The sequence below is a fragment of the Heterodontus francisci genome, chromosome 2 (assembly GCF_036365525.1).
Source record: "Heterodontus francisci isolate sHetFra1 chromosome 2, sHetFra1.hap1, whole genome shotgun sequence".
NCBI classification, from domain to species: Eukaryota; Metazoa; Chordata; class Chondrichthyes; order Heterodontiformes; family Heterodontidae; genus Heterodontus; species Heterodontus francisci.
In genome coordinates, this window is record NC_090372.1 from 52,818,237 (window position 1) to 52,839,803 (window position 21,567).

Genomic DNA, 21,567 nt, shown 5'->3' on the forward strand with positions numbered 1-21,567 from the left:
CAGGCTCGAGAGGCTAAATGACCTACTCCTGTTTCAATGTTCTTAGAATTCATATACATCTATTATATATTACATTTGTGTTTTGTAAATGAAATTAAACTGTGACTGTAACCAACATAGACATCATAGCTTTTATCAGATGCTGTAACTAGAATAAGGCAAACAGCTGATGCTATCTTATTGGCCTGGATTTTGCAGTCCCAATAGCAGTGAACGCCAAGATGTTAGTTGCTATTGAGGGTCGTAAGGAAGCCACAACTGCCTGCTGGGAGTAGTCTGGGTGCAGGGGCTGAAGGCATGTCCTTCTCTGGACTCTCGGTCTGTCTCAACTCCTGGTCTAGCAACATCAGCAAATTCTTCCACTCGCACCTGAGGGCCTTGCACCGTCTCTGGATGCTCAATGCCTGAATCCTAGGACTAATCCTCATGGTGTTGGTCCTCTCCAAGCCCGAGGACTGGTAGACCAACCTACTTCTGCCAGGGCTCAGAGCACTGTCCAGCGCTTGTCATCTCTCAGATCCCACAGCTTGATCAGCTCTGCCGTGGAGAAAAGGGCAAGAAGTCAGAAGAGAGAGAGTTTAAACTCCCCGGTAAAAGTGCAAGGGATACTCGGGCTGAAGTTAAGATAAATAACATGGGAGGTAAAAGGGATTAAAATTAAATGATGCAAAGGTCTCACTGTTTAGAAAAATATAAAGAATCATAATTTTTATATAAAGACTCATAGGCAGAAAAATAGATGTAACTAAATTGAGCTTGTAAAACTGCAGAAACCAGAGGAGAAAATAAATTGTGAGTCAAGCTGAAAAGTTCTGGGCAGTCAAAGTTTTTTTAAAGTGTTTAAAAGTATTTAAAAGTTCACAAAAGCTTTAAAAAGTGTTAATGTGCCAAATTTACATGTAGCCACCAATTTCTGCTATGCTATCACATATTATTGAATGAGCTCACCATGACCCTGGGATCTCTGGCGGAATGTGTAGCATTCTATCATCACACTTTACTTTGGCTCAAAGTATTTTTCAAGAGCACTTACTGCCGTATTGAAAGTAGACGTACCTTCCATGAGCTGCTCGAATATCCGCTGGCCTTCTGCTCCGAGACAATGTATGAGTACCGCTTTCTTGCAGTTCGTTGCTATATCTCGGCTGTCCATTCCCGTAGCAAGCAAGTAGGTCTTGAACCCCGAAATCTATCAATCCCAGGAGATGGAAGGATTTCCCAGATTTGAAAGAAATGGGTCTGGAGCTGATAAAATTAAATTTTGCTGAACTTTTTGCCACTTTTTCTTATGTTTTCACCAGTTTTGCTGGATATTTATATATCTGATTTATATCAGAGCAATGCAGATGTCACACTTGTATTAAATCACCAATTGATTTATTTATAGTACTTTAAAATATCTTAGCACTTACAAGATTTCTGTACAAGGCTTTCAGAACAGTCTCTTTTTCTGTAGAACAGTCTAGCCCTGTCTCTTTTAGTTTCAGTTTCAATTAGGCTTAAGTAATCGAACACAGTGAACACTGATCAGTAAGCAGACTGATACAATCAAACCCAGATCAATCAAACACTACATTGACAGCACGCATCCCTCCCTTTAGGGCATTGCCAATACTGTAATACTCTAATCCACCCACCTCCCTTGCAGCCAACAACATGCAGTGGCAGCATTAATTACCAGCAATCGTTCCACACCCTGGACACTCCACTCCATCCTCCACCTGCTCCTCCATGCAGTAGAAATTTTAAACCAGTGCTCAGATGCTGGACTGGCTGGTACAATGAGTTAGTAATGACAGACTAGATAATCTTTTCCTCTATGCCTTTTCTAAAATAACCAATAAGGAGGCACTGGTGTCACCAACCAAAAACCAAACCAAAGTGCCCAATTTATAGGGGCATAACTAATAAGGAATTTAACCATAAAAACAAAGAAACTTATAAAACTTAAATAATATCATGTCTGATGTCCACTATACACTCCAGGCCCTGCAATGTCCACCAGTCGTGGAAGGCCTCAAGCATATCAGCGGACATTGCGTACTCCTTCTACAGGGCCAGCTGCATAGACAAGACTACTAAAGAGTGAGGGGCAGCCAGAGTAACCAGCCTCGTGGGCTGCAAAAAAGAAACCTGAATTTATATAACCCATTATGAGGATGTACCAAAGCATTCACAGCTAATTAATTACTTTTGAAGTGTCGTTGCTTTTGTTTTGGGTGTAATGCTCCCTAATTTTTATGCTCCCTTCGAGCTTGAACCCACAACCTTGTGTTTTAGAGACAAGAGTCTTCTTCTTTGGCCTCCTTGTCTCGAGAGACAATGGGTAAGCGTCTGGAGGTGGTCAGTGGTTTGTGGAGCAGCGCCTGGAGTGGCTATAAAGGCCAATTCTAGAGTGACAGACTCTTCCACAGGTGTTGCAGAAAAATTAGTTTGTCGGGGCTGTTACACAGTTGGCTCTCCCCTTGCGCTTCTGTCTTTTTTCCTGCCAACTGCTAAGTCTCTTCGACTCCCACACTTTAGCCCCGCCTTTATGGTTGCCCGCCAGCTCTGGCGAACGCTGGCAACTGACTCCCACGACTTGTGATCAATGTCACAGGACTTCATGTTGCGTTTGCAGACATCTTTAAAGCGGAGACATGGACGGCCAGTGGGTCTGATACCAGTGGCGGGCTCGCTGTACAATGTGTCTTTGGGGATCCTGCCATCTTCCATGCGGCTCACACAGCCAAGCCATCTCAAGCGCCGCTGACTCAGTAGTGTGTATAAGCTGGGGATGTTGGCCGCCTCGAGGACCTCTGTGTTGGAGATATGGTCCTGCCACCTGATGCCAAGTATTCTCCGGAGGCAGCGAAGATGGAATGAATTGAGACGTCGCTGTTGGCTGACATACGTTGTCCAGGCCTCGCTGCCATAGAGCAAGGTACTGAGGACACAGGCTTGATACACTCGGACTTTTGTGTTCCGTGTCAGTGCGCCATTTTCCCACACTCTCTTGGCCAGTCTGGACTAGAGACAAGAGTACTACCAAGTAAACTAAGGTGGCACTGAGACAAAATAGGATGGGTTGCGATTTCAACAGTGACATCAATTATATTTGAAGTTATTTTAAAGTGATCAATTCCTATCTCATGTTTTAAAATTATTTGTATATAACTTTGGCATGTGTCTCTGTGACTCAATATTGCAGTTTATATTTTGTAAAATAAATATTTACAATATTGCCTCATAATAGGTCACACTTAGAACCTGTTTAAATCTAAAGTGTGGTCAATATTTGAGTTAAAATATTTTTTCTCTGGGCAAGGGCTCATGTTTTGGTGCAGCCTATATGCATAGTTGTCCTGTAAGTGTCAATATGATATCTTCTGATTTATCTAGAAAATTTATAGAACAACATTCTCAATATTGTTCATTTTTGTATCTGGGAAAACTGTCTTACAGCCATTATTATGAACTCACACAATATTTTAAGTTAATGTAAAGATGATGGTCAGCTGTTGTTTGATAATTCTATCGAAGTATATTTACCATTTTTTCTGGACATTTGGTGAATAATTCACATGATTTCTAAGATTGTGTATATGATAAGCAGCCATCTGCAAAATAAATAAAATATTGTACTGTATGAAACATTAATGTAATTATTAATTATAAGGCAGTCACACATCAACATATTATTTATAATCTTGAATCTTCATACATATTCTGTCCGACCTCATGTCATCACAATTTTGGTCACATTTTTATGTCAACATTTAATACCAAAACTGCCTATGCAAATATTTAGAATATAAATCTTGTATGTAAACAGTCACATGTAACAGTGTAGTTACAGCACCTGATAAGTTTTTGCTGTTGTGGAGCACATTTCTGAAGTCTCTCACCCAACTTCATTACTATTCTGTACAAAAGAAGGACTTATATTAATCAACTGATCACAGTTGAATTAGTAATTTAATCATTGTTATGACCCAGGTGGGAGGAGTGCACTGTTTATTCTATTCCACTTCTCCACGGGTCACAACATATATTTAAAATTTTTCCCACTTACCAATACGGTCAATCATAGATTCTATTTTTATCCCAGAACAAAACACACCAACCAGATTTCTTTAATAAACAACAAAATTATCAGTATATTATAAAACAAGTCTTAACCAGTAATGAAGCAAAGCATAAACATACAGATTGAAATATTAAAGTTCCCTTTTTACCTTAGCCCCTTATACTCCACACACACTCATACACCAGTTAACCAGAAAAATAAAGAAATTTGCATTTTAGAGCTCTAGTTTAACAAAAACAGGCAAAAATACTCGGGTTAAATTCTTGCTAATTCTTGAAGAAGAAAGAGAAGATTTGAAAAGATATCCTTTGTTTTGTTTTGGCTTCCCAAATGTGTATTGATGGCTGTCACTGGGATCTCCCTCGAACAGTTCTTTTTAGGCAACATTGAAGATCAGTTTGGGTAGACTTCCAGGAAATGTAGCAACAGAGATTTCAGATGCAGGCCTTACAGGAGGAATGCAGCCATAGTTTCAGTCTGCTTCTTACACTTGCTTTTCAGCTCTTCGAGAGATGGAAAACTGGCAGGCTTTTTCCAAACTGCTGGAACAGACTATGTTAGGGTGATTTGTTCTTCTTGGCAAGTTTTCTCCAACTGTCTTTTCAAACCATTGTCCATATCCCAACTCACTGTCCAAAGCGAAACCAGAAACAATGTCACGAGACAAGCCTCCTGACTCCTATAAATCTTGATCTGTCACTTCTCTGTAAACATCTTCTCCAAATCAAAAACAACCCCTTCTGGGTAATTATTTGAAGACAGGTGCCTTCCAGTAACTCTTTATAATCCAGACCTCTCAAAGACCCTTGCAAAAAAAATCCATGAACTCCTTTTCAGTTTTAAACCACAAATAAATCAATGTCCAGCTCCAAAATACGAGTCCTCAAAAAATACATAAAAATATACAAGAACTTGTAGCATAATAATTAACATTGTTACGACCTGATGAGAAAGGCGTCCAGGGGTCCCTCTCAGCCTTCACCTGGTTTTACCATAACAGGGTTTAATTTTAAACACATCATGTTTTTAGTTCCCCCTTGGTGAATCCTTGTTCACCGCTTTCCAATTATAAGGCAAAGAAACCAACACAAACTGGTTTAAAGAAGAAAAGTTGACATTTATTAAACTTAAAAAACTCTATATCAGTTGACGCCTACGGATACACTATGCACCCACGCTAGCATGCATCCATGATTCACACATGCAAATAGCGACAGAAAAGAGCAGAAGAAATAAAGTGGAAAAAGTTTGAGGCGATATCTGAAGAGTTTTTGTTACGGTTCTTCAAGCTCATTCCATTCAAGCTTGATTGTAAGTAGATCTCGCTTTTCGTTGGGGCCCAGTATTCTTCTTAAAGTTTGTTCGCTGTAGGAGACTTTTCTCTCTTGGGGTTCATGTGTCTTCAGTGGATTCAGAGGCTTGTGAGAAAGAGATGGGAGCAGACAGAAGTGATCTTCTCAGTCCAGGAGCAAACAGTCTTTCTGAGTTCAACTCTCAGTGGCCAATTCAAAAGAAAACCCTGGAACATCCAGTTCGTCATGTGACCCGCTGGTCTAACCAGTCCTGGCCCTGGTGGATTGTATCCTCCTTAGCAGGCCCTGGAATGCACTTCCTCACCTTCAATGTCAGTTAGTATGTAAATGATTTTTCCAGCCACGGCTGATCTGTTTAAAAATTTCCTCGCTACAACAACCGCTAAAAATCAATGTTTATGTGACAAAACCAATGTACCACATTCTTGGCAGGTGGGGGCCTGCACGACAACATATATTTTGCGTAATATGATGCAAGTCTGATCTATACCTCTCAACAGCCCACAAATGTAATAAAATATCTATTTCTTGTTGATTGTAAGCTATTCAATGTATTCTAAAAAGCAGGAGCCTTGCAATGATGCCATGGGATACTAACAAACAAATGCTTGGCACATATCAATTATAAAAAAGGAGGAGGTGTTGGGTGTCTTGCAAAGCATTAAGGTAGATAAGTCCCCAGGGCCTGATGGGATCTACCCTAGAATACTGAGGGAGGCAAGGGAAGAAATTGCTGGGGCCTTGACAGAAATCTTTGCATCCTCATTGGCTACAGGTGAGGTCCCAGAGGACTGGAGAATAGCCAATGTTGTTCCTTTGTTTAAGAAGGGTGGTAAGGATAATCCAGGAAATTATAGGCCGTTGAGCCTTACGTCAGTGGTAGGGAAACTATTATAGAGGATTATTCGGGACAGGATTTACTCCCATTTGGAAACAAACTTATTAGTGAGAGACAGCATGGTTTTGTGAAGGGGAGGTCGTGTCTTACTAATTTGATTGAGTTTTTTGAGGAGGTGGCGAAGATGATTGATGAGGGAAGGGTGGTGGATGTTATCTATATGGACTTTAGTAAAGCCTTTGACAAGGTCCCGCATGGCAGACTGGTGCAAAAGGTGAAGTCACATGGGATCAGAGGTGAGCTGGCAAGATGGATACAGAACTGGCTCAGTCACAGAAGACAGAGGGTATCAGTGGATGGGTGTTTTTCTGAATGGAGGGATGTGACTAGTGGTGTTCCGCAGGGATCACTGCTGGGACCTTTGCTCTTTGTAGTATATATAAATGATTTGGAGGAAAATGTAGCTGGTCTGATTAGTAAGTTTGCGGACGACACAAAGGTTGGTGGAGTTGCGGATAATGATGAGGATTGTCAGAGGATACAGCAGGATATAGATCGGTTGGAGACTTGGGCGGAGAAATGGCAGATGGAGTTTAATCCGGACAAATGTGAGGTAATGCATTTTGGAAGGTCTAATGCAGGTGGGAGGTATACAGTAAATGGCAGAACCCTTAGGAGTATTGACAGGCAGAGAGATCTGGGCGTACAGGTCCACAGGTCACTGAAAGTGGCAACGCAGGTGGATAAGGTAGTCAAGAAGGCATACGGCATGCTTGCCTTCATTGGTCAGGGCATTGAGTATAAAAATTGGCAAGACATGCTGCAGCTGTACAGAACTTTAGTTAGGCCACACTTAGAATATTGCGTGCAATTCTGGTCGCCACACTACCAGAAGGACGTGGAGGCTTTGGAGGTTTACCAGGATGTTGCCTGGTCTGGAGTGCACTAGCTGTGAGGAGAGGTTGGAAAAACTCGGATTGTTTTCACTGGAACGACGGAGGTGGAGGGGCGGGATGATAGAGGTTTACAAAGTTATGAGTGGCATGGACAGAGTGGATAGTCAGAAGCTTTTTCCCAGGGCGGAAGAGTCAGTTACTAGGGGACATAGGTTTAAGGTGCGAGGGGCAAAGTTTAGAGGGGATGTGCAAGGCAAGTCTTTTGCACAGAGGGTGGTGAGTGCCTGGAACTTGCTGCCAGGGGAGGTGGTGGAAGCAGATACGATAGCGACGTTTAAGAGACATCTTGACAAATATATGAATAGGAATGGAATAGAGGGATATGGGCCCCAGAAGTGCAGAAGATGTTAGTTTAGGCAGGCATCAAGATCGGCGCAGGCTTGGAGGGCTGAATGGCCTGTTCCTGTGTTGTACTGTTCTTTGTTCTTTGTTCTATAATCACAGAAACCTTTCATTCACTATTTCCAGGGAGTGGGCATTAATTCCTTAACATAAATGCATTGGTAAACTTCATTATATAGGGAAGGCATATACTAATCATTTAGCTTATCTCCATTTTCTCCGTAAATTTACAGATGGGCAAGATTCCATGAAGGGGAAAATGTATCCAGTTGGTTTTCTGTATTTTCCCATTGCCCATTGCAGGTTCCATGCAAATGAAAATCTTCCAATTGATCTGCATCAATCGCCATGTGTTTGCTCCTCATTTCTTTCTTCTTCCATCTATTCATGGACTTGCTGTTCTCTGCACTTTATTTTGCTTCCATTTCTTGCAACATTCTCCTGTTGACAACCGTGGTAATCATTGCATCTCATTTTCATACGTCTTTCCATCTCCATTTTTCATATTACTTTCACGTCTGTGACAATTGTCAGTCTCTGCATTCTAATTTCTGTTAGTGTTATTAAACAGAAAATGCTGGAAATACTCAGCAGGTCTGGCAGAATCAATGGAGAAAGAAACGGCCGGGATTTTATGGGCTTCCCCTGAGGTGGGGAAGGAGGCCGGGTGCATGGAGTACCGCGACGGGTGACGATGGGGAGGGGGGTGCAGCGGGACAGAGAGCCTGTCGCCTCCACGTTGCCAAGCTAACGACGGCCTTCCAGCCTAGAGGTCAATTGAGGCCCTTAAGTGGCCTTGTTAAAGGCCACTTAAGGGCCTGATATCGCCATCACTTGGGATCTGACCAGTGGCAGGGGTGGAGCCTCCACTTGGTGGGGGAAGTGGCCGTCCTCCATGGGCAATTTGTGGCCCACAGAGGACCCCCACTGGGAACCACTTTACGTACCCGGGACCCCCCTGCACCTGGACTTCACAACCACCCCCCCATTCCCCCCTCACCGAGACTTTCCAGACTGGCACCAGTGACCCCGCCTCACCTACCTCATATCTGGGGTTCGAGCGCTGGGCTTGGGTCCGAGGCATCTGCAGTACTGGCATTGGCCACCGCTCTTGGTGGCGCTGCCGATACTGCTGAGATGCCCACCCTCTGATTGGCCAGCAGCTCTTGGAGGTGGGCTCACTGCCTTTAAAGGGACAGGGATCCCGGCTTATGAATCTTTAACTGAAAAACAGTGGAGGATTGCTCCAGGGGGGGCCATGAAAATCCAGAGGCAGTGCTCCCCCCGCCTTTTTGGCCTGGTGCCGGGAGCCCTGCTTCCAACACAAAATCCAGCTCAATGTTTCAGATTGCTGACTCTTCATTAGAACAGGGAGTGCTTAGAGATGTAAAAGTTTTTAAGCCAGGCAGGAAAAGGGTGGAAGGGTTGAAAGAAAAAATGGGAAGGTCTGTGATAGGACGGAAGGCAGAAGAGATTAAATGACAAAAAGGATGATATTGAAAGGCAACAAAAGATGGTAATGAGACAAATAAACAAAAGATGTGTCTAGAAGAGGTGTAAATGGGAAAGTAAAATCATCAACAGTTGCCATCCAAAAAAAGAGAAACAGAGGCAATGATCCGGGCGGCTGCAAGGTGCTTAGATAAAAGATAAGGTTCCTCAAGCTTACATTGAGCTTCATTAGAACAATGTAGGAAGCCGAGAACAGAAATGTCAGAGTGGGAGGAGAGTGAAGAATTAAAATAAGAAGTGACAGGAAGCTCCAGGTTACACTTGTAGACCGAATGGAGGTGTTCCACAAAGTGATCACCCAATCTGCATTCGGTCTCCACAATGTAGAAGAGACTGTATTGCGAGCACCGAATGCAGTATACTAAATTGAAAGAAGTACAAATAAATCGCTGTTTAATCTAGAAGGAGTGTTTGGGGCCTTGAGTAGTGAGAAGGGGGGGAGGTAAAAGAGCAGGTGTTGCATCTCCTGCGCTTGCAAGAGAAGATCTTGTGGGACAGGGAGGAAGTGTTGGGAGTGATTGATGAGTGAACCAGGGTATTGCGCGGGGAATGGCCTCTTCGGAGTTCTGAAATAGAGAGGGGAGGGCAAAGTGTTTTATGGTGGCATCACACTGGAGATGGTAGAAATGGTGGAGAATGATCCGTTGAATGTGAAGGTTGGTGGAGTGGAAGGTGAGGAAAAGGAGAACCCTATCATGATTCTGGAAGGTGGGGAAAGGGATGAGAGCAGAAATGCAGTAAATGGAACGGACATGGTCGAGGGCTCTGACACCCGTGATGGGGGATATCCTCAGTTGAGGAAAGAAGACAACATATCAGAAGCACTGGTATGGGAAGTTGAGAGAGTCCTTACAAGAGGAGGTGTGAAGGGAAGTCTAATCAAGATACCTGTGGCAGTCAGTGGGCTTAAACAGAATAATGGTCGATAACCCATGTCCGGAAATGGAAGCAGAGAAGTGAAGGAAGGGAAGAATCAAAGATGGAAGGGTTGAAATTGGAAGGGCTAGAGAAGGAAATGGCACTGATACATTCATCAATGTACCAGAAAAAGAGGTGAGGGGACCTGTGTAGGACTAAAACAAAGAATGTTCCACATATTCCACAAAAAGGCAATCATGGCTAGGATCCAGATGGGTTTCCATAGCAGCATCTTTTATTTAAAGAAGGTGAATGAACTTAAAGCAGATGTAGTTCTGTACAAGAACAAGTTCAGCCAGGCAGAAGAGGGATGGGGACTGGTTGGGCTTCTGTTCAAAGAAGAAACAGAGAGGCCTCAGACTTTCCTAATGGGGGATGGAGGTGTAGAGAGAGTGGACATCCATGACGAAAAGGCAACGGTTAAGGCTAGGAAACTGAAAACTGGAAACCCTCTGCCACTTTAGCAGTTTCCAGTTTCCTGACACCCTCCCACCCTGCTTCTTGTAAGGATTCTATTCCATTCTCCTATTTTCTCTGTTTCCATTGCTTCCCTTCTGATGATTCAACATTCCACACCAGCACTTCAGATATGTCCGACTGACAATCTTAAATTGCTTGTCAGCGTAATTCTTAGCACACTGTGGATTATTTAGCAAATGTTGTTCAATTGCAGAATCACAACTAATGTTGGACACTATGTTTTGAGTTTTGCAAGCACAGGCTGGTTGGGTACAGTCCATACCTTGCCTGTGTGAGCAGCAGAAGGGACATGTTGTTTGATACAATCCGCCAGTCTTTGGGATGTACGGCCTATATACCTAGCACCACACTGGCATTGAAATTCATATATCACATTACTCATTTGTGTGATAGGCAGGACATCTTTTTGGTTTGATGGCAGCATCCTGTTAGTGGCGAACACCACACGTATTGTTACTGCATAGTAACAGTGTGAAACAGCTAGCTTTGCCTGTTGCTCAAATTTTTGGGCAGTTGTGCACACATGAGTATTATGGTTTGTGCTCTCCAGAGGGACTATTGCACCCATTCATTAGGCCCATCACTCTATCAGGGCTCCACATCCGTTTCACCATCAGCGCTTGCCTGCCCTGCCTCCCAGCCCCAATGCCTCTTCCTCCATAGGTGTGAGGATCGCCATGTTCTTCACCTTTCTCTCTCATTGTGAGCTCTCTTCCCCTGCAATCACATAAATTTCCATTGGTACCCACCCATCAAAGACATGCACTACGCGTATGTTGGTGCAGCCTAACTGTCCATTATGGCACCCCAGGAATGCCTCCTACATGCGGCCAGTCAGTACTGGCTGTGCAGGAGTCAACTCTGTCTTCACAGAAAAAGTAACATGCATCAAACAGCCAATGCTAATGCCTGGACATTGCCACTAACTGGGTGGCACCCACTTCTCCAATCTCATATTCATCTTCAGTCGCATTTAAGTCTGCAAGCTCGATATTATGCTCTGCACTCACCTTGCCAGAATGCATCAGGTCACTCCACGGCTGCTCACCTCCTCTGTTTTCTCCGTAGATAAAGGAGAACCAGTGGATGTAGTATACCTGGATTGCCAAAAGACATTTGATAAAATGCCACACGAAAGGCTAAGAGGCAAGATAAGGGCTCATGGAGTTGGGGGTAATGTGCCTGGGGTGGGGAGGTCGGGTGGTGGAGGCAGAAACCCTCAACTCATTTAAAAGATGTCTGGATGTGCACCTCAGGTGCCATAACCTGCAGGGCTACGGACCATATGCTGGAAGGTGGGATTAGACTGGGGTGGCTCATTTTTTGGCCGGCGCAGGCACAATGGGCCAAGTGTCCTCTTTCTGTGCTGTAAACTTTCTATGATTTGATGATTCGATAATATATTAGCATGGATAGAGGATTGGTTATGGACAGGAAGCAAAGAGCAGGTTGTGGCTAGTGAAGTGTGGCAAGCATTGGTGTTGGTGCCTCAGCAAGGTGGTTAACTCTTACATGCCCTCTGAAATGGCCTAACAAGCCATTCAGATGTATCTAACTGCTACAAAGTCAATAAGGAATGAAACCGGATGGACCACCAGGCATCAACCTAGGCATTAGAAACGACAACAGCAAACCCAGCCATGCAAAGTCTTCCTTACTAACATCTGGGGGCTTGTGCAAAAGTTGGGAGAGCTGTCCCACAGACTAGTCAAGCAACAGCCTGACATAGTCATACTCACCAAATCATACCTTAGAGACAATGTCTCAGACACCACCATCACCATCCCCGGGTATGTCCTGTCCCACCAGCAGGACAGACCCAGCAGAGGTGGCGGCACAGTGGTATACAGTCAGGAGGGAGTTGCCATGGGAGTCCTCAACATCGACTCCAGACCACATGAAGTCTCATTTTTTTTCATTCATTCATGGGATGTGGCGTCGCTAGCTCGGCCAGCATTTATTACCCATCCCTAAATGCCCTTGAGAAGGGGGTGATGAGCTGCCTTCTTAAACTGCTGCAGTCCATGTGGGGTAGGTACACCTACAGTGCTGTTAGGAAGGGAGTTCCAGGATTTTGACCCAGCGACAGTGAAGGAACTGTGATATAGTTCCAAGCCAGGGTGGTGCTTAGCTTGGAGGGGAACTTGCAGGTGGTGGTGTTCCCATGCATTTGCTGCCCTTGTCCTTCTAGTTGGTAGTGGTCGCGGGTTTGGAAGGTGTTGTCTAAGAAGTGTGGTACATTGCTGCTGTGCATCTTGTAGATGGTACACACTGCTGCCACTGTGCATCGCTGGTGGAGGGAGTGAATATTTGTAAATGGGGTGCCAATCAAGCGGGCTGCTTTGTCCTGGATGGTGTCGAGCTTCTTGAGTGTTGTTGGAGCTGCAACCATCCAGGCAAGTGGAGAGTATTCCTCACACTCCTGACTTGTGCCTGTGGACAGGCATTCGGGAGTCAGGAGGTGAGTTATTTGTCGCAGGATTCCTAACCTCTGACCTCACGGCATCGGGTCAGACATGGGCCAGGAAATGTCCTGCTGATTACCGTCTACTGCCCCCCTCAGCTTACGAATCAGTACTCCTCCATGTTGAACACCACTTGGAGGACGCACTGAGGGTGGCAAGGGCGCTGAATGTACTCTGGGTGGGGTCCTCAATGTCCATCACCAAGAGTGGCTTGGTAGCACCACAAATGGCTGAGTCCTAAAGGACATAGCTGCTAGACTGGGCCTGTGGCAGGTGGTGAGGGAACCAACAAGAGGGAAAAATATACTTCATCCCATCCTCATCAATCTGCCTGCCGCAGATGCTTCTGTCCATACCAGTATTGGTAGGAGTGACCACCGCACAGTTCTTGTGGAGACAAAGTCCCATCTTCACATTGAGGATATGCTTCATTGTGTTGTGTGGCACTACCACCGTGCTAAATGGGATAGATTTCGAACAGATCTAGCAATGCAAAATTGGGCATCCGCGAGGCGCTGTGGGCCATCAGCAGCAGCAGAATTGTCCTCAACCACAATCTGTAACCTCATGGCCCATCATATCTCCCACTCTACCATTACCATCAAGCCGGGGGACCAACCTTGGTTCAATGAAACGTGCAGGAGGGCATGCCGGGAGCAGCACTCAGCATACCTCAAAATGAGGTGTCAACCTGGTGAAGCTACATCCCAGGACTACTTGCATGCCAAACAGCATAAGCAGCATGCTATAGACAGAGCTAAGCAATCCCATCACCAACAGATTAAATCTAAGCTCTGCAGTCCTGCCACATCCAGTTGTGAATGGTGGTGGACAATTAAACAACTAACTGGAGGAGGTGGCTCCACAAATATCCCAATCCTCAATGATGGGGGAGCCCAGCACAACAGTGCAAAAGATAAGGCAGAAACATTTGCAATAATCTTCAGCCAGAAGTGCCGAGTTGATGATCCATCTCGGCCTCCTCCTGAAGTCCCCAGCATCACAGATGCCAGTCTTCAGTCAATTCGATTCACTCTGCGTGATATCAAGAAACGATTGAAGGCATTGGATACTGCAAAGATTATGGGCCCTGACAACATTCCGGTAATAGTACTGAAGACCTGTGCTCCAGAACTTGCCATGTCCCTAGCCAAGCTGTTCCAGTACAGCTACAACACTGGCATCTAACCAGCAATGTGGAAAATTACCCAGGTATGTCCTGTACACAAAAAGCAGGATAAATCCAACCTGGCCAATTACCGCCCTATCAGTCTACTCTCGATCATCAGTAAAGTGATGGAAGGTGTCATCAACAGTGCTATCAAGCGGCACTTACTTAGCAATAACCTGCTCACTAACGCTCAGTTTGGGTTCCGCCAGGGTCACTCAGTTCCAGACCTGATTACAGCCTTGGTTCAAACATGGACAAAAGAGCTGAGCTCAAGAGGTGAGATGAGAGTGACTGCCCTTGACATCAAGGCAGCATTTGACCGAGTGCGGCATCAAGGAGCCCGATTAAAACTGAAGTCAATGGGAATCGGGGGAAAGCTCTCTGCTGGTTGGAATCGTACCTAGCACAAAGGAAGATGGTTGTGGTTGTCGGAGGTCAATCATCTGAGCTCCAGGACATCACTGCAGGAGTTCCTCAAGGTAATGCCCTAGGCCCAACCACCTTCAGCTGCTTCATCAATGACCTTCCTTTATTCAGAAGGTCAGAAGTGGGGATGTTCGCTGATGGTTGCACAACGTTCAGCACCATTCACGACTCCTCAGATACTGAAGCAGTCCCTGTAGAAATGCAGCACGACCTGAACAACATCCAGGCTTGGGCTGATAAGCAGCAAGTAACATTTGCGCCACACAAGTATCAGGCAATGACCATCTCCAACAAGAGAGAATCTAACCATCTCTCCTTGACATTTAATGGCATTATGATTGCTGAATCTCCCACTATCAACATCCTGGGGGTTATCATTGACCAGAAACTGAACTGGAGTTGACATATAAGTACTGTGGCTAAAGAGCAGGCCAGAGGCTAAGGATCCTGCGACGAGTAACTCATCTCCTGACTCCCCAAAGCCTGTCCACCATCTACAAGGCACAAATCAGGAGTGTGATGGAATACTCTCCACTTGCCTGGATGGGTGCAGCTTCAACAACACTCAAGATGCTCGACGCCATCCAGGACAAAGCAGCCCGCTTGATTGGCACCCCATCCACTAACATTCACTCCCTCCACCACTGACACATGATGGCAGCAGTGTGTGCTATCTATAAGATGCACTGCAGCAACACACCAAGGCACCTTGGACAGCACCTTCCAAACCCGCAACCTCTACTACCTAGAAGGAAAAGGGCAGCAGATGCATGGGAACACTACCACCTGCACGTTTCCCTCCAAGCCACACACCATCCTGGCTTGGAACTATATCGCCATTCCTTCACTGTCACTGTGTCAAAATCCTGGAACTCCCTTCCGAACAGCACTGTAGGTGTACCTACCCCACATGGACCGTAGGCGTTCAAAAAGGCAGCTCACCACCACCTGCTCCAGGGCAATTAGGGATGGTCAATAAATGCTGGCCTAGCCAGTGACGCCCACATCCCAGAAATGAATAGAAAAAAAATTACAATCTATATTAATGACTTAGACGAAGAGACAGAGAGTAATTTGTTTGTTGAAGATACATGGTGGAAATGCAAGTTGTGAGGAGGACACAGAGAGGCTGAAAAGAGATATAGCCAGGCTAAGTGAATGGACAACAAGGTGGTAGATGGAGTATAATGTGAGGAAGTGTGAGGTTATTCACCTTGGTCGTAAGAATAGAAGAGCAAATTTTTTTTTAATGTATGAAACTTGTAAATGTTGATATTCAGAGAGACTTGGGTGTGCTTGTACAACAAACACAGAAAGTTAGCATGCAGTTACAGCAAGCAATTAGGAAGGCAAATGGCCTCTTGATCTTTATTGCAAGGGGATTGGAGTACAAGAGTAACAAAGGCTTGCTACAATTGTACAGGGCTTTGGTGAGACCATGCCTGGAATACTGTGTGCAGTTTTGGTCTCCATATTTAAAGAAGGATATATTTGCATTGGACGCAGTCCAGCAAAGATTCATTAGATTGGACCCTGGGATGAGAGGGCTATCCTATGACGAGAGGCTGAGTAAATTGTGTCTGTATTCTCTGGAGTTAGAAGAATGAGAGATGATCTCATTGAAACGTACAGAATTCTGAAGGTGCTTGACAGGATAGTCACTGAGAGGTTGATTCCCCTGGCTGGGGAATGTAGAACATGGGGGAAACCATCCCAGGAAAAGGGGATAATCATCTCGGACTGAGGTGAGGAGAAATTTCTTCACTCAAAGTTTTGTGAATCTTTGGAATTCTCTGCCCCAGAAGGTTGTAGATGCTCCGTCGTTAAATATATTTAAGGCTGGGATAGGTAGATTTATTGTCTCTCAGGGAATCAAGGGGCATGGGGAGCAGGTGGGAAAATGGAGTTGAAACCCAAGGTCAGCCATGATCATATTGAATGGTGGAGCAGGCTCAATGGGCTGTACAGTCTACAGTTCTTATCCATGCCTGTTTCATTTGACAAGCTGGGCTCCTCCTGTCATCCTGAGGGAACAGGACTTCCCTCCATGCCAGTACAGCCTGGAGGAGCACCTCCCAGGAGGCGTCAGTGAATCTTGGCACCAACCTTGCTCAGCCTTCTGCCATGTCACTACCTCAGCAGATGCCAGGGCTTCCTCAGCGTTCCCTTCTGAGCTGTTGCCTTTAGAAGTACTGTGGGATGCCTTTTAAAGGTGGCACCAACAATGCCTGAGCCAGAACTTCCTCCTGCCCGGGCCTCCTTACTGTCCGGTTCCCACACTTGCCGGCCATTAATTAGATGGCCCCAAGAGTATTGCATTTCCTCTTTTGAGGGCCCACCACGCATGTGACCAGGCCACCTGCTTTCGGTCATTAACTTTGTTTCTCTCTCCACAGATACTGCCAGACCTGCTGAGTATTTCCAATATCCACATTACTTTGCTCTTCTCTCAGTGTTGCCTATCTGTTTATGCACAAATCATAGAATGTTCAAGTACAGAAATAGATCAAAAACAAAATACTGTGGATATTTGACACCAAATGTTTGCACCATTGCTTTTCTCTGCATGAGCCATATAATCTAAATCTCATGCTCCTGTTTGCTCCTCATATCCATTAATATTTCTGTTTTCAAGAAGTGCGTACTTCATCAATAGGATAGACAGAGAGAAATTATTTTCTATTGATTTGGTGCCAGAACAAGGTGGAGAAGCTAAAATTAGAGCTAGGCTTTCAGGGGTGATGTCAGAAAGCATTTGTTCACACATAAGGTAGTGGAAGTGATTGACCACAACATTCTTCTCCAATGCCTCTCCTCTGCCACTCAGCTGATGGAACTGCCCTCAACTAGTTTCATTCTTATCTATGTAGTTGTAGCCAGAGAATCACCTGCAATTACTTCTCTTCCAGCTCCCACATCTTTACCTCTGGAGCCCTCCCAACTCTATTTCTCATTTGCATTCTGCACCTCGGTGACATCATTCTAAAACAGATCAGGTTCCATATGAAAGCAGATCGCACACAGCTGTACCTCACCACCACCTCTCTCAATTCCTCCACTGTCTCTCTTTCGCCATGATGTCTGTCAAACATGAGCAGAAATTTACTTCAACCAAATATTGGGAAGACTGAAGCCATTGACTTTGGTCCTCGCCACAAACTCATGTTTCTCATCACCAAATCCATCCGTCCCCCTGGCTGAGGCTGAACCAGACTTTTTGCAGCCTTATCACTTTATCTGATCCTGACATGAGCTTCCAACCACATATCTATTCCATCAACAAGACCAATTATTTCCACCTCCATACTGATGATCATCACGATATGCGAACCTTTTTTCAAGCCACCAGGGCCATCAATACACCGGGGTCAAATAGGCAAACTCCCCTTCATTCTATGGATGGCATTTCTCTTCTTAAAGATGACATGCCATCCATAAACATTGGAAAGAACATTTTGAACAACTCCTCAAACATGAATCCACAGTGGGCCAATACCTTCCAGACTATCCCCCAGGGTAGAATCCATGGGTGAACCACCATTGATGGGAGAGCATCAAACAGATGAAAAACAACAAAGCCTGAGGTCCTGATGTTATTCAAGATGAGCTCTTCAAAGTCTGCAGACCTTTGCTCACATCAAGACTCCATGCACTCATCCTGCAGATCCCAGAGGAAAAGGAGCTCTCCCCCAGACTTCAGAAATGCGATAATTGTACCTATCTCAAGAAGAGAGATAAATCATGCTGTCTGATGAGGTAGTGGGATCCAGAGCGCAGGATTTGCTTCCTTTCTTTCCTTCTCTGCCGTCGCTCTGCCTCATTATTAAGGTGTTGGGACTTGAAGTTTGATGCAGCTTGGTGGATAGGTTGTTGCCATTCTGAGCAGTTGGTAGCAAGCTCCTCTCAGTTGTTAAGGTCAATGCAGCTATGCTTCAAAGAAAGCTTCAGAGTGTCTTTGAAGCATTTTCTTTGTCCTCCCCTGGAACATTGGCCAATTGAGAGTCGAGAGAACAGGACCTGGCAAGGGAGAAGATTTTCAGCTATGCAAGCACAGTGGCCAGTCAATCAGTGTGGGTTTGCAGGAGTTTTGCCTGAATGCTTGTGAATCTGGCTTCAAGAAAGAGACTAGCATTTGTTCGACAGTCCTCCCTTTGAATCCAGAGGATATCAAGGTGTTTCCCACTTGTCCATAGCAGGGAAAATCCTGACATGTATTCTCGTGAATAGCTTACTTCCTGTGGCTGAGGAAATTGTCTCAGAGACACAGGGTGGCTTTAGACCTTCCAGAGGAACTTCCTATCATTGACCTGACCATGTGGGCAAATATCAACGGGTCGAAAATCAGCCTGCTCAGTCACATGAATACCCATGGCAGAAACTCACGCCCCTGAGTCGACACCATCCTTGAATCGAGGACAGCTGACAATTACCTCTCTCTGCCCCTACCTCAGCTCATCTGCTGACTGGGTAAATAATCAGAGGTCATAGATTGAAAATCACTGGCAAAAGATCTAGAGGGGAATGAGGAGAAATATTTTCACTCAGAGAGAGTTGTTGGAATCTGGAACACTCTATGTGAAAAACTGGTGGAAGGTGATTCTATAAATAAATTTAAAAAGGATTTTGACTGGTACTTACAGGGTTGCAGAAAAAAGCGAAGATGTGGAAGTAAGCGCAGCTGCTATTTCAAAGTGCCAGAAGAGGCATGATGGGTTAAATGGCCTCCTTCTATGGTGTAAATATGGTTGTATGATTCTATCTGTTGCAGAAACCCTCATCCATGTCTTTGTTACCTCGAGATTTCACTATTTGAATGCCCCTATTGGCACCATCATATCTTCCACCCTCCATAAACTTGAACTCATCCAGAACTCTGTTGCTTGTATCTTCAGTTGCACCATGTCCCGTTCACCCATCACCCCTGTGTTCACTGAGCACATTGGCTCTTGGTCTGGCAGTGCCTCGACTGTACAATTCTCATTCTTGTTTTCAAATCCCTCCATAGCCTTGCCCTTACTATCTCTGCAACCTTTCCCATCCCTACAGATGTCTGCATTCCTTCAATTCTCGTATCTTGCACATCCCTGATTTTAAATTTCCACAATTGGCAATGATGCCTTCAGCTGCATGGGCCCTAGAGTCTGAAATTCCCTTCCTTAGTCTTTCCACCTTACTACCAGTCTCTCCTCCTATAAGACGCTCTTTAAAACCTATATTTTTGAACAAATTTTGGTCACCGATCCTCACATCTCTTTATGTGATTTGACATCCGATAAAACATTCCTGTGAAATGCCTTGGAATGTTTTGGGCTGAATTTTCATGTCTCTTCAAAAAGTCTGCGGCACACGCAGAGCCGCTGTGATATTTCACGCGGCGACTCATTAGCATGGAGGGGGCAGACCACCCGTCCTCAATGATGTACAGGAGGCCAGCGCACCATCCCTAGCAATGGTGTCCAATGCCACCATGCAGGTGCCAACGCCAATTTTAAAGGGCTTCAAGCCCTTACAAGACATTTACATTTTTAAAGGGAAATGCAAGTGTGTTTCAAGTTTTCACAATCAAAAAATGAACAAAGGCCCTCTTCCACTGCACCCACCCCCCCACCCCCACCACAAAGACCTAACAAGTTTTTAATTTCCCTCCCCCACCCCTGAAAACACTATTTTGCCGGTCATGACCTTTCACCCCCAAACATACAGTGAATGTGGATGGTGGATGTGGTGCCGATCAAGCGGGCTGCTTTGGCTTGGATAGTGTTGAGTTCCTTGAGTGTTGTTGGAACGGCACTCAGCCAGGCAAGTGGAGAGTATTCCTTCACACTCATGACTTGTGCCTTGCAGATGGTGAACAGGCTTTTGGGAGTCAGGAGGTGGGTTACTCACTGCAGAATTCCTAGCTTCTGAACTATTCTCGTAGCCACGGTATTTATATTAATATATGTTTATATCGATACTCCATGTTTAAAATGTTGCAGTTAAGAAAGATATTTGCTAATGTTAGAACATAGAACATAGAACACTACAGCGCAGTACAGGCCCCTTGGCCCTCGATGTTGCGCCGACCTGTGAAACCATCTGACCTAAACTATTCCATTTTCATCCATATGTCTATCCAATGACCACTTAAATGCCCTTAAAGTTGGCGAGTCTACTACTGTTGCAGGCAGGGCGTTCCACGCCCCTACTACTCTCTGAGTAAAGAAACTACATCTGACATCTGTCCTATATCTATCACCCCTCAACTTAAAGCTATGTCCCCTCATGTTTGCCATCACCATCCGAGGAAAAAGACTCTCACTATCCACCCTATCTAACCCTCTGATTATCTTATATGTCTCTATTAAGTCACCCTCCTTCTCTCCAACGAAAACAACCTCAAGTCCCTCAGTCTTTCCTCGTAAGACCTTCCCTCCATACCAGGCAACATCCTAGTAAATCTCCTCTGCACCCTTTCCAAAGCTTCCACATCCTTCCTATAATGCGGTGACCAGAACTGCACGCAATACTCCAGGTGCGGCTGCACCAGAGTTTTATACAGCTGCAGCATGACCTCGTGGCTCCGAAACTCGATCCCCCTACTAATAAAAGCTAACACACCATATGCCTTCTTAACAGCCCTATTAACCTGGGTGGCAACTTTCAGGGATTTATGTACCTGGACACCAAGATCTCTCTGTTCACCTACACTACCAAGAATCTTCCCATTAGCCCAGTACTCTGCATTCCTGTTACTCCTTCCAAAGTGAATCACCTCACACTTTTCCGCATTAAACTCCATTTGCCATCTCTCAGCCCAGCTCTGCAGCCTATCTATGTCCCTCTGTAACCTACAACATCCTTCGGCACTATCCTTCAATCCCATACTTCCGTATTTTCTGCAATAGCCTACCGTGGGGAACCTTATCAAACGCCTTACTGAAATCCATATACACCACATCCACGGCTTTACCCTCATCCACCTGTTTGGTCAAATGTTGCAGTAGTTTTATTTTCCCCAGCAGTTATTTGATTGGTTGGAAAACAGCATGCATTGTGCTGATGCCTGGGGAAAGATATAATTTTCCTGCCTTTTTG